We start from the raw sequence: 14,363 nt of genomic DNA, 5'->3' as shown, positions 1-14,363 counted from the left end.
GGGCACAAATTGTACCATGTTAACATGATGAAACCTTACCATGATAGGGAGGCTCTCATGCTCAGCATTTGCAGAGGATGGTAGGAGGAGTCTGAGGAGGATCTGGTGATTGATCTCCTCAGTGAGGCTTGGACTGACACCTCAGTGGAAGGGGTGGTAATGTCCAAGGAGCTATTCCCTACCCAGGTTCAAGAACTCCGATCAGTATTACAGGGGTTTGGGGACATGTTCACTGGGAAACCAAGGTGCACCCACCTGGCACAGCACCATGTGGATACAGGACCCCAAAGGACTATTAAGGAGGCCCTTTATAGGGTGCTGAGAGTCAAACAGACTCTGAGGGAAGAGATACAGGAAATTTTGGAACTAGGGGTAATTCAGGAGTCCATCAGTCCCTGGGCCTCCTCACTGGTGGTAGTACCAAAGAAGGATGGCAGCACCAGGTTCTGTATGGACTACAGGAAATTAGTCACACAGAGTCAGATGCTTACCCCATGCTTAGGACAGAAGAAGCCCTAGAGCAGCTGGGTGGGGCTAAGTATCATACCACTATTGATCTTACCAAGGTTTACTGGCAGGTGCTCTTGACTCCCAGTGCTAGAGAGAGGTCAGCCTTTGTAACTCCTTTTGGCTTGTATGAGTTTACAAAGATGCCCTTTGGGAGGAATAATGCCCCAGTGACTTTCTAGTGGTTGGTAGTTCGTATCCTAGCAGGTGCAGGAGATTTTGCCCTTGTTACCTAGATGATATAGCCATCTACAGCCATTCCTGGCTAGAGCACCTTCAGCATGTCAGGGAGGTACTGGGCAGACTACAGAGGGAAGGGCTGACCAGTAAGCCCAGCAAATATCAGTTGGATATGGCAGAGGTCTCCTACCTGGGATGTAGAATAGAAAGTGGTAAGATCAAGCCAGAACCTGTCAATGTGGAAGCCATTCAGGCACGGCCTGCACCTGTTACCAAAAAGTAGGTGAGGGCATTCTTAGGGACAGCAGGGTACTACATAAAGTTTGTCCTCAATTATAGTACCATAGCTTCTCAAAATAATTTGTTGTGCAGATGGATGCTACAAACCATGGGGTGGGGGCTGTACTCAACCAGATCTCCTCAGTGGGAGAAGAGCACCCACTGGTATATCTCAGTCATACCTTCTAATTCAGGGAGGAAAGCTATGCAGCTGTAGAAAATGATTGTCTAGCTATAGTGTGAGCACTGCAGAAACTTCAGCCTTATATGTATGGAAGGAAATTCACTGTAGCTACAGACTACAATCCCTTAACATGCCTACATCAAGCCAGCCAGCAAAATACCAAGTTACTAAGGTAGAGCCTAGGGTTGCAAGCATATGATATGACAGTGCAGCACTGCAGTGGGGTTAGCAATGCCAACTCAGATAGCTCTCAAGACAGGGAATGGGGTAAGGTATTCCCAGATAGGCTGAACCCTCTCAAGAAATGTTTCTCAAGGGTCACTTGAAAAACTAGCTTGAGTTTTTTTTTTTGGGTGGTGAAATATCATGCTGCCAGCCCAGCTATCTGGAATTTTGTAAATAATTCAATATCATTTGTAAATATTGATATGATTTATACAGAAGTGTGTGTTGAACAGTGTTTGTACAGTACTGAGCTTCAAGGATGTGTCCACAGTGGACCCTACTGGAAAACAACAGAAATGGATATAAACTACATAGCTGTGCAAATGTATGTTTTAACAGCAGAAACTAGAACATAAAAGGGTTAACTTGGAAAACTTCAAGAAAATAAGTTGAAATTAAATTATTTTACGATTGTGCTATAAAAGTTAGTTTCAATGCAGGGAGGAGAAAGGATGTCTAGAACTAGGGTACCTTCTGCATTGTTTTGTAAGTGTTTTACTGTTTTATGTCTTCTAGCAACTGAAAACATCTGAAGGCTATGTATTTTCCACAAGGAGATGTCAAATGCTACAATGGGAGGTTTAGCTTGGGAACTTAAGTCAGGTGACAAAAAGCAATGTCATTCACGCTAACCTAGAATTAATGTTTGATATTAATTCAAGAACTCTCTCAGAGAGAGACTGGGCATTTTGTATTTGTCTTGGACCTAGCAAGAACATTCACTCATCATCCTCATCTACACTTGCCTGGCTGTAAGTTTCTAGGGCATAGTAACTCTAAAGTTAGGAATATAGTAATGATTAGTTTAGATGTGGCTGATATCTGTGGGACATATTTAAACTCTCAGAGTACTTGCATATGCATTTGGTGACACTGTACAGGCCACTCCTAAATAGCCTTGCAAATCTTGGTCAGACTTCCATTTGGATAATAGTAACATTATATAGTAGGATTGGCCACCCTTTGTAAGGGCCTTATAGTAGCTGATAAGTAGGGGTTTGGATAAGCAGGGGTTGGTGGCAGTGGAAACTACCTTACAATCTGGGCAGAAGGGGGCATAGCTAGTAAACCTGTGCCAGCATTCCCCAGGTGTGTGTGTTTGTATATAAACAAAATCTCAAAGCGTGTGTGTTAGCTACTTGGACAGGGACACAAAGCGTTGGTTGGACAATGAGGGTGCTGGAGGTCTTGGCTTGGCCCCTCAGCTGAGATCTTAACACTATAGCTGTGCCAGTGGGGAGTCTTATTAAGGATCTGGAGAAAGAGGGAGAAACCAGCCCCAGACTGACTGCGATCTGTGTGCATACCTCTCAACCTCTTAGATCAAAAAATCTGGACAAAGCCTAAAATGATGGGGGGACAAATAGGGACAGATTTTAAATATTGCTATTACAAACTTAGAAAGTTGATAGAATAATGGGTTTTGCATTAGCATGAATTTTCTGAAGGATATGGAGTCTTAAACTCAAATGTTTGTCAATCCTCAGCTATTTGCTAGAAAGGAACAGATTTTAGGAGGAACACACCAAAAATATGAGTCAAAAACCTGGACATTCTGCAAAAATCTGTACAGTTGAGAGGTATGTCTCTGTGTTATCTTAAGGGAAATTGCACTTTACTGCGTGTGTACTTGTCATCCTCCCAGTGTGTATGTCCCCTAGCTGTTGCCGTGGTGAGGATTGAGGCTCCTTGATTTCTGGGCCAGTGCAGGGGTGACACAACAAGCATCAGTTTTACTGCATCCTAACCTAAATCTATACTGCTACTCTCCCATCTAACTATCTACTGCTCTGTGAATTTGTTTTTCAATCACCCTGTCCAGCACTTTCAAGTAATGTTACAGATTTGATGCCAATGTACTGTCAATGGTTGTGGATATCCCCTTTGTTTCATTTGCACCAGGAGTAGAATGTTTATTTTCCAGTCCTATGGGATGTCTCTTTCTCTGCCTCTTCCTCTCTCCCTATCTAATTCTCTAACTCTATCTGTCTCTCTATCTCCAGACTGCTATGAGTACCCTCAGGTGCATTTCCCCCCAATGCACCCAAAATCTTGATCCTATCTGCCCTGACTTCATCTGAAATTGATGTTTTCCCTAACTTCATGTTTCTTAGTGCATTTTGGTCATCATAGACCGTGTGTGTCAGTGCAGCTTCTATGGAGTTTTCTTCATGTGTCCTTGATAACCTCTGGACTGATGAATAGATTGTCACTGGCATACCTTTTGACTGATGTCTGCAGACTGTCTTTTTTTATTTTATTTTTTTTTTGTCACTGTCTTGCACCTTGATAGAACTTCTTTGTGTCATCTGCTAAGTCACTTTCCAGAAGTAGGTAGAGGTTTTCTGATGCATTGTTCTTTGCTACCATGAGAGCTCTCAGCCTCTTTTTTATTCAAGCAGTATTCCTTGTTAGCCTAGTTTATCTTTTTTTCTGTCTTCCACTCCTACCTGCACTTCTTTTTTCTTTTTTTTGATAACCTGTTGGACTTCTGCATTCCACCACCAGATTTTCTTACTTTCAAACCCTAGCTCAGTCATATATCTGTTCAGTAATTATCTTTGACATGTCAGCATTCTTCTTTTTTTTCTTCTTCTGTTCCACCTATTATCTATTTTTCCAGAGGTTCAAGACCCATAAGTATTCCATTGATCTCCTATACTCTCAATCGAGTCACCTTCCAGATCTTCAGCCTGGTGTCTGTTGACATTAGAGTCATCTTTGACTACTGCTTGCAGCTGAGTATGGCCAGAAATGGTCCAAGTTGAGGGCCAACTTTTTCACTAGTGATGACTTTGCAATCTCTGCTTTGACCTCATTGTCCTTTACTTATTAGGAGGAAGTTTATCTAAGTTGCATGCTGACCACTGACATGTAATCTTGTGACTGCTTGTCTGGTTGAACCATGTGTTGGCACAATTAAGCCATTTTTCTAGACAGAACGTTACTATGGCCTTCTCCTTTATTCTTGTTGCATGCAGTCCTCATATCCTGTTTTGTATGTCTTGATACAATCATTCAGGTTCCGCATTAGGGTCTTTATTATATAAACAAATACATTAAATTGCAAACACTATATAATCTACCCACTAACACTAAAAAAAACAAAATGTCGAACAAACAGATCAGTGATTTTTTTTTTCCCAGGGGAAAAAAATTGCTGATCCATTAAAAAAAACCCCACAAGATAAAGTGGGGGGGCTTTGCCCCAACACCTCCCCTACTTAAATATACCAACTCTGAGATCGCACAGCAGTGAAGAAAATGGCAAAAGTCCTGAAAAAGGCCCAGTGATTTTTTTTCCCTAGGAAAAAAATCACTGTTCCATGCTTTCGAGATTTTGTCGGTTCGATTAAGCAACTTTCGCAATTTAGTGCATTCACTGACTTAATAGGGACCCCTGCATTATTGATAACAGGATATGCTTCTCATGTTATTGAGAAGATCCTGCAAGTCCTACCTGAATTCTCCATTTTTCTTACAACTGCAGCCCTACTGTGAAGCCGAGCCTAAGATCATGAAGACAGCTGTATTTACACTGGTGTATTGATTCTGAAGACATCCCTCATTCTTTGTAGAAGATTGTTTCTCTCACTATAATTACGAAACCACTTCTGGTCTGTCCTACCTAGTAGGTTGTGGATCCCAGGCTAACAGCCTTTACTGAACTAAAATTCAACCAGGATACACAGGACATCATGCCATCCACTTCCAAGCTGCAACCCATCAGTGAATCTTTATTCAGTTAGTAATCTTTTGTTCATTTTTTTTGAAGGATGATTGATTTTATGTCCAGCTTTCACTCAGCTGAGCTGTCTCAGGCAACTGGACATCAGGCAACCAGTAGCTTACTGACTCAGGGTTGTGGCACACACTAGCTAAAAGAGCATGTATACCTCACCCACTATTAACGCGGGTCTCTGGCATAGATATGCGTAAGCCTGATCCTCATCCCCTGTAGAATCAGCAAATAACTATACCCCTTTTTTGTGACATTAGTTAATGTTACCAAATTGCCTAGAGTCAATTAGTTTATCACTGTGTGGCTAGTCCTGATGTGACATGCAGATTATGATCGATATGCTATATAGAGGATACTGTACATCATAATGCTTAAAGCAGTTGGTCCACTTATTTATTTATTGACATTTATTTACTGGGAAAGTCTGACTGGGTAATAAATACCCATTTTCAGAGGAGGCCTAGGAAGAAAAGCTTAAGACAGTTTAATAACCAAAACAGCAAAAAAAAAAGTGTAATTATAAAAACACAGATAAACAATACAGTTTGTCAGCAGAACACTTAGAATGCAAAAATGCAGGAGGAGGCACACAATACATAACAAATAAATATGACAATCTATATAAACAAAAGTCTAAGAAATACGATTGCACTAGGAAAAAAATAAAATAAAAATGTGAGAAAATATAAGTCCCCTCCATGTAAGGAGAGACAGCAGTAGCTAAATAGTACAAATGGATAATAACATGAGGTATTAGTTAGACCATGTAGGGTATGTAGATACAGCTCATACAGGTGTTGTGCATGGGCAGAACCATGAGTTACAGAAGATTCTCTGAATGAAGACTTAAATACAAGGGAGGCTAGATGTAGTTCTGATTGAATAAGGGAACCAAGTTCCATAGAGTATCTGTGCAGTGTATGTATAGCTTTTGTCCCATACTTTTTTGGTTTGCAAATTTTGAGCAATTTTTTTTGTCTTGAGAGCACAGAGGGCAAGTTGGAAGATAGAGATGATGTACTGAGCAGATAGAAGGACAGAAAGAGGGGTTATATAGTATTTTATGAGTCAGAAGAGGTTGTGTATGGGTTACTTGATATGGGAATTATAACCATTTGAGAGCAATGTGCAGCTCTGTTTGCAGGTGAGCTGCAAATCTGGCTGCTTTATTATAACGTTTTCCCGTTGTGATTTAAGAGAGATCTGAAAGTTGGTAAATATAGGTGAGCCATACAGAAAATAGGGTAAAAGATATGATTTAGCTAGGGTAATTCTACTTGTTCTATATAGCAAACATAGCTTTTGGTGTTTTTTTTATACAATTTTGTGTTTGAAGATCAAACTTTAAGTTGTGATCAGTTTTTTAACTCCAATCAGTTTAGTGTAGATAACTGCTTCAATAGCTGTATTGTTTAGAGAAGTAATGTAAAAGTTACTTTTTGCATTGATCTGGGACTTTGGTAAACATTTTTTTTTGTGGGGGGGATTAAGTAAAAATTTATTAATTTTTTATTTAAATTGTTTTATTTATTTTGTAAATCATTTAGTTATATGTGAAGAACACAACAGAAAGAAATATGTTTTAATTACATTTGTGAAATAGAATCCATGAAATTGTTTACAAAAAAAATTAACCATAATATGAAAAAAAACCAAAATTATAATGTAATAAATAACAATTTAACTTCAAAACCTAAAAAAGAAAGAAGCTATTTACAGTGGTGCCTATACAAAACAAGTGATACATTTTATATTGTTGTAAAACAACAAAAGGTTTCTCATCCAGGAAAAAAAGAGGTCATTGTTCCCCTCTACGAGTCATTCATTAGACCCATTATAAGAGTACAATGCCCCTTTTGATATGTACCTCACAAGACATCTACAACTGGAAAGGCTGCAGAAATTCCTCACAAAGAGTATTACCGGCCTCAAACAGATGTCCTATGCAGACCGTCTCAAAAAACTCCAGCTTTATTCTGTCGCATATCGCCTACTCAGAGGTGATCTCTGCCTAACATTCACAGCTATGTCAAACCCAGAGCTGTTGGACATGCTCCACTTAAAGAAATCCAAATCCCTCTGAGCTACACACTCTATGGACCTAAACCTTGTCACCACAATAAACAGAACATACTGGAGGGATAGATTCCTGTCCCAGAGACTTCCCATACTCTGGAATAAACTACCTATCTATAACAAACAAAGCTCCTCATTAACACTCTTCAAGAAAAATCTTGATGATTGGATGGGAAATAGGAAATTTACCCCGGGGATCACCTCTGTGGCTCTGCTAGACAGTGGCACAGGAAAATAATTTTCTTGAGTGGCAAAAGCCAGGGTACCTTTTTGGCTGGGGTTGTGTAGGCCCCAGGGCCGATAGCCTAGTACCTACTTATGAATCTATGTAAAAAGGTTTTATCTTAGTGTATACTCATATCATTCTTCTACAATATTTCCAATATAGTCTGCCAGTTGTTATAGTATGAAGTAATTCTGCTGGTTCTGTTCTTTAAAGTAGAAATTTCCATTTGTCCAACTGTCAAAACAAGTTTTTTAAATTCCTTGAATGAGGAAGGTGTAGCAGATTTCCAGTTAGTAGTGATGATCTTACATGCTACAGCAAGTAAAGTCAAATGAATTGCAGATTTTTTTAGGAGTATAGGGGAGTTAAACAAAACTAGAGATTTGTTTAAATGAAAATGATCATTAAATACAATCTGGAAAAAATAATTAATGTTATTCCAGTACTCCCTAAGACTTGTACAATTATAAAAAAAACATGCTGCCAGTCTGCCTTTGATTCATCTCCAATTTTCCTCTTCATTTGTAAACATTAAAGCTAACATGTATGGAATAAAAATCTCCAAGTAAATAAATGCCATTTAAGTGACAATGTAGTATATTTTGAAGATTTAAGTTTCATTTCTTTATCTTCTTGTGTTGGTAGATGTCCATTTATTGATGCAAAATAATTCCAAAATGATTTTTAATGATAACGTTTTGTTTTCTTAACAACTTTATAAATATTTGACAGATAACCGTTACCATGGAAAGGTTGATTAATAATAATTAGTATGTATTCTATTAATTTAGGTCTAGTCTGTCTGACAGATAATGGCATTAATTCTATTTTATTTACAATATATTGTCTCAAAGTCTGTAGGGATAACAACATATTTTTATCTATATTAAATGTATTTATTATTTGACTGACAGAAAGAATCTTGTCCCGATCCAACCATTGATTCCCAAAATAAAAGTTCCCCTTGTTTTAATATGTTCATCCTATGAATTTGCAATGTCTCCTGATTACTGGATGTGAATGCTATAGGAAAAAGAGAAAATAGCCAAGAATTAATGCTCGGTTTTTTATTGACAATTTTTTAATTTGCTATTGTAAGATTTATATAATTGGATGGAATTGTAATGGCTTTGTTTTTTAATATATAACAAACTGCATTATTTAGCAATCTAACACCTGCTCAGAAACTTACAACAATACAAGGCATTTCATATATACACTCTAGTAGAAACCAGAGCAATAAAGCACCTTCCACATGTAAATTCTGGTCATAAACTTTAGCCTTAAGACAATGGGCATGAAACCTTCATCCAGACTCACTGGAGTCGAATTCTAACATGAAAGGGTCACAGCATGCTTCACTGGGCCAGTAGACAGCAATGTTGTCACATATTTTGCAGTTCCACATTTCACAGTATTTTTTACACCCAAGAAAACATGCCTGTATTTTACATTTATTTACAAATGCCAGAATTATATATCAAATTCTATTTGACTAGGCTGGCAGCCTTCACCCATCTCTCCCCAATCGTCACATCCCCCCCCCCCGGGGGAACTCAAGCAAGTTTTTCAAGTGCCCCTTGAGAAACATCGCTTGAGAGTGTCAGGTCTATCTGGGTGTACCTCACCCCATTCCTTGTCTTGACTGGCATTGCTACTCCCACTGACATGTATGTTTGCAACCCCAGGCTCCATCTTAGCAACTTGGCATTTTGCTGACTGGCTCTGTTTAACCATGTTAGAGGGTTGTGATCTGTCATCACAGTGAATTTTCTTCCATACAGATAAGGCTGAAGTTTTTGTAGTGCCCACACTATGGCTAGACATTTCTTTTCTACCACTGCATAGCATTCCTTCCTGGGTTGGAGCCTATGACTGAGATAAACCACTGGGTGCTCTTCTCCCTCTGAAGAAATCTGGCTAAGTACAGCCTCCACCCCATAGTTTGAAGTAACCACCTGCACAACAAATTCTTTGCTATAGTCTGGACTGGCTAACACAGGGGGTCCTCCCAAAGCTTCCTTAAGCTTCCGAAATGCCTTCTCACATGATGGGGTCCACACTACCTTATCTGGCCTTTTCTTTCTTGTCAGGTCTGTGAGAGGAGCAGCTATGGCACTATAATTGGGAACAAACTCTCTGTAGTACCCTGCTGTCCCTAAGAATGCCCTCACCTGCTTTTTGGTAACAGGTGCAGGCTATGCCTGAATAGCTTCCACTTTGGCAGGTTCTGGCCTTATCTTACCACTCCCCACTCTATGTCCTAGGTAGGAGACCTCTGCCATACCCACCTGACATTTGCTCGGCTTAATGGTCAACCTTGCCCTCTGTAGTCTGCGCAGCACCTCCCTAACATGCTGAAAGTTCTCTTGCCAGGAATGGCTGTAGATAACAATATTAGACATGTAAGCAAGGGCAAACCCTCCTGCTCCTGTTAAGGTATGATCTACCAGCCTCTGGAAAGTTGGTGGGGCATTCTTCAACCCAAAGGGCATCTTGTGAACTTATACAAGCCAAAAGGAGCCACAAAAGCTGACTTCTCTCTAGCACTGGGAGTCAAGGGCAACTGCCAGTAACCCTTGGTAAGATCAATGGTTGTAAGATACTTAGCCCCACCGAGCTGCTCTAGGGCCTCATCTGTCCTAGGCATGGGGTAAGCATCTGACTGTGTGTGACAATTTAATTTCCTGTAATCCACACAGAACCTGATGCTGCCATCCTTCTTTGGCACCAGTACCACCGGCGAGGCCCAGGGACTGTTGGACCCTTGAATCTCCCCTAGTTCCAACATCTCCTGTACCTCTTCCCTCAGAGTCTGTTTGACTCACTCAGGCACCCTATAAGGGACCTGCCTAATAGGCCTTTGGGGTCCTGTATCAACCTGGTACTGCACCAGGTGGGTGCATCCTGGTTTCCCAGTGAAGACATCCTCAAATTTCTGCAACACTGCTCAGATTTCTCAAACCTGGGTAGGAGATAACTGCTGGGATATTGCTACTCCTTCCACCGAGGTGTCAGCCCGAGCCTCACTGAGGAGATCAGTCCCCAGATCTCCCTCAGACTCCTCCTGCAATACACTGCAAATGCTCAGCACAAGCACCTCCCTATCATGGTAAGGTTTCATCATGTTAACATGGTACAATTTGTGCCCCTGCCTAGCACTTCCACCTTGTAGTTAACATCACTTACCTTTCTTACCACCTTGCAGGGTCCCTCCCAAGCTGCTTGCAGCTTGTTGTGTCTGACAGGAATGAGAACCATCACTTGCTACCCTACAGCATACTCTCTAGCTCGAGCATTCCTGTCATACCACACCTTTTTCTGTTGTTGGGCTTCTGCCAGGTTCTCCTGGGCCAGGCCCATGAGTTCTCTGAGCCTTGTTCTGAGGTTCAGGACATATGCCCCAACAGACTCCTTGTGAGACTCACACTCACCTTTTCACTCATCTCAAATTGAATCTAGAGTTTCCCTCATCCTATGACCATACAGCAACTCAAAGGGTGAAAAACCTGTGGATTCCTGGGGAACCTCTCTGTAAGCAAACAACAGATGGGGCAAATATTTGTCCCACTCCCTCTTAAACTGATCTGCAAATGCCCGTAGCATGGACTTTATTGTAGAGTTTAACCTCTCAACAAGACCATTAGTCTGGGGATGGTAGGGGGTGGTCTTCATGTGCTTCACCCCACAGGACTTCCACAGACAAACCAACAGGTCTGACATAAAATTGGCACCTCTGTCAGACAGTATTTCCTTTGGGAAACCTACCCTGCTGAAAATTTCTAGCAAAGCATTTGCCACCTTCTCGGCCTCAATGGAGGACAAAGCCACTACCTCAGGGTATCGTGTAGCATAATCTACAACCACTAGGATATACTTTTTCCCTGTGGAACTTGGGGTACTCAGAGGACACACAATAGCAATAGCTACCCTCTCAAATGGCTCCTCAATCACAGGCAAAGGCATCAAAGGAGCTCTCACCTTGTATCCTGCCTTGCCTACCTTTTGGCACTGCTCACAGGTCCTACAGTACCCTGTTACATCTCTGGAAATTCCAGACCAATAGAAGTTTTGCATAATACGCCTCTTTTACGTTTTATGCCCATATGACCTACAAAGGGAATATCATGGGCTATGGCTAGAAGTGCCAGACGGTAAACTCTAGGCACTACCAACTGCTGTACTCTCTCACCTTCTTGCCCTCCCTCAGGGGTCCACTCTCTGTATAGTAACCTTTGGCCCAGTATACAGATTCCCACTTCCCTTGAGAATCAGGTACCTCCCTAGCTACCTGCCTCAGGCCTTGCAATGTAGGGTCTGAGAGCTGAGCCTGTCTTAAGTCTCTCCTTGTAACTCTTCCCAGCTCCCATTCCACAGGAAGTCTGGCATCCTCTGACAGTGGTGCCTTGCTGTCAGCCTGGGTACTACTACTCACCTCTACCTTTGCAGTCACTCTGTCCAAGGGACCATCAGTACCCATAAGCAGCTGTGGCTCACCTTCAGTCTCACTGCTACAGAGCAGCTCCCTCCCTGAAGTAACAACCTCAGTAGTCCTGACTGCAAGTGTGCAGTCTGTCTGGGTCTCCACCAGGCTACAAGACTTACATGCTTGTCTCCAAGCCTGACTGCGTGTAACTGCACAAGTGCAGGGTACTGCACTATCAAAATCATTCCTTATCAGGACATCTGCAGGTATATCCTCAAACACACCTACTTGCTGGCTTCCTTTTCCACCTTCCCAGTCAAAATTGAACCGTAGCCAAAGGTATTTGGAATGGGATCCCTCCTAAAGCCCTGACTGGAGTAGACTGCCCAGGCAAGTAGAGCTCCTCTATAACCAGTGCAGGCTTTACAATGGTTATATCAGGGGCTGTGTCTCTCTTAGCAATGGCCTCTTTGCCATTCACTAAATAGGATATAACCTGTGGTGGTAGTTTGGTGCCCATGTTATCCCAAGACAAGGCATTTTGTCTTTCCCACTTACTGGCTCCCTCACCTTTCGTTCCCTACCTTGCCTCCGTGGACACCTGTATGCCACATGGCCACACTGGTTGCATGCAAAATGTTTAACCCTAGCTCCTGGATGTGTACCTGGCCTAGTGGCTTCCCCTGCTACTGGCAGATTCTGTTGGGGCAGTCTGTGCTACCCATTATGGGTTTCTTTAGACCCATGAGCAGTACTAGGGGTCCCCTTCCTGTGCAGGGCTGCCCTGCCTGCTAGGTATAGGTCTCCCTTCTTCCCCAACTCCTCTGAAGTAGCACACTGTCTATCAGCTAACCAGATCCTCATGTCCTCAGGCAAAGGGCTAAGGGCTTGTTCCCTTACCAAAAGGTCTGCCAGCCCTTCAAAAGTGGTGACCTGACATCCACTCACCCAGCTATGAAAATAAGTGCTCAGTTCAACAACATACATTTTCAAATGCCTTACTTCTATGCTCACGAAACTTTTTCCTATACATTTCAGGTGTTAGCTTAAAACATTCTAATAAATGTCTTTTTACAGCAGTATAATCAAAACAGTCAGTGTCATGCATTTTGATAAAGAAGTTACAGCTTTACCATGGAGTAAAGGGGTCAGGAACTGTACCCAGAGGCCTTGGTCAACTTCATACTGTTTACATACCAGCTCAAACATATGAATGAAGCTATCAAAATTATGTCCCTCCTTAAACTGTGGAAGAAATTTACTGACCTTTTGTGTTTCTGGGGTCTGATTACTCCCTTCCCCATTACCTTCATGGTGAAGAGTCAGCATTTCCCTCTCATGCTTTCTCTGCCGTTCCTGTTCTTCAGCTTCTAGGCTCCTCATTCTCTCAGCTGCTTCTAGTTCCAGATGCCTCACCTCCAACTCAAGTCTCTTCAGCTCCAGCTGGATTTTTAAGTCCACTACAGAAAGGTTGAGCTGTCTATTCTCCGAGGATATTGTATCTCCACTGTCAGTCTGATTGTCCTCCAGGCTGCTGTTTTCTGATGCAGCTGTAACCAAGGCTGCAATCAGGTCTGCCTTAGTCAGGTTTCCATGCACCAGCCACCTAGCCTGGTACATCTCTGCCAGCCTCCTTGTTAGCTTTCCATACTCCTCTGCTGACATGCTGCCTGCTCACCCTAACACTAAGCTAACAAAAGAAATAAAACAATTGTGATCTGAACTCTGAGTATACACTGCATGGCTGTTTTAGAGTACAAAACAATTTTAGAGATCACTGTACATAAGCAACAGGAATTCGCTCTACCTACACCACTACAAGCCAATTAGTGTGTGAAGTAGATCCCACTACTGCAAACCACATGTGATGGCCGTGCCCTGGCCCAGCAATCAAGGAGCCTCAATCCTCACCACTAATACCAGGGAGGTCATCTCCTAGAAGAGGAAAGGATAACTAATACACACAGTAAAGTACAGTTTCCCTTAAGCGCACACAGAGATCACAGTCAGTCTGGGGCTGGTTGCTCCTTAGCTCACCAGGTCCCTAGTAAGGCTCCCCACTGGCACAGCTATAGGGTCCAGGTCTCAGCCTAACTGGGCAAGATAAAACCTCCAGTACCCTCTCTGTCCAAACAGTGCTTCGTGTCTCTGCCCAGGTAGCTGATACATACACACACACACACACACACACACACACACACACACACACACACACACACACACACACACACACACACACACACACACACACACAGACACACAGACACACAGACACACAGACACACACACACACAGACACACACACACACACACACACACACACACACACACACACACACACACACACACACACTTTGAGAAGAGGTTATACAGCCACACAGACTTTCCTGGGAAAAGGCTGGCACAGGTTCTCCAGCTGTGCCTGTTACCCAGACCATACTGTAGTAATTCCTGCCAGCACCCAGTTAATTATCAGATACTAAAAGGCCCTTAAAAGGGTGTCTAATTATTTCTGTGC

This window comes from Protopterus annectens, chromosome 9.part0 (genome assembly GCF_019279795.1).
Source record: "Protopterus annectens isolate FY-2018-M chromosome 9.part0, PAN1.0, whole genome shotgun sequence".
Classification (NCBI taxonomy): Eukaryota; Metazoa; Chordata; order Ceratodontiformes; family Protopteridae; genus Protopterus; species Protopterus annectens.
The sequence above is the reverse complement of the archived record's forward strand: the minus strand, read 5'-3'. Positions refer to the sequence as shown.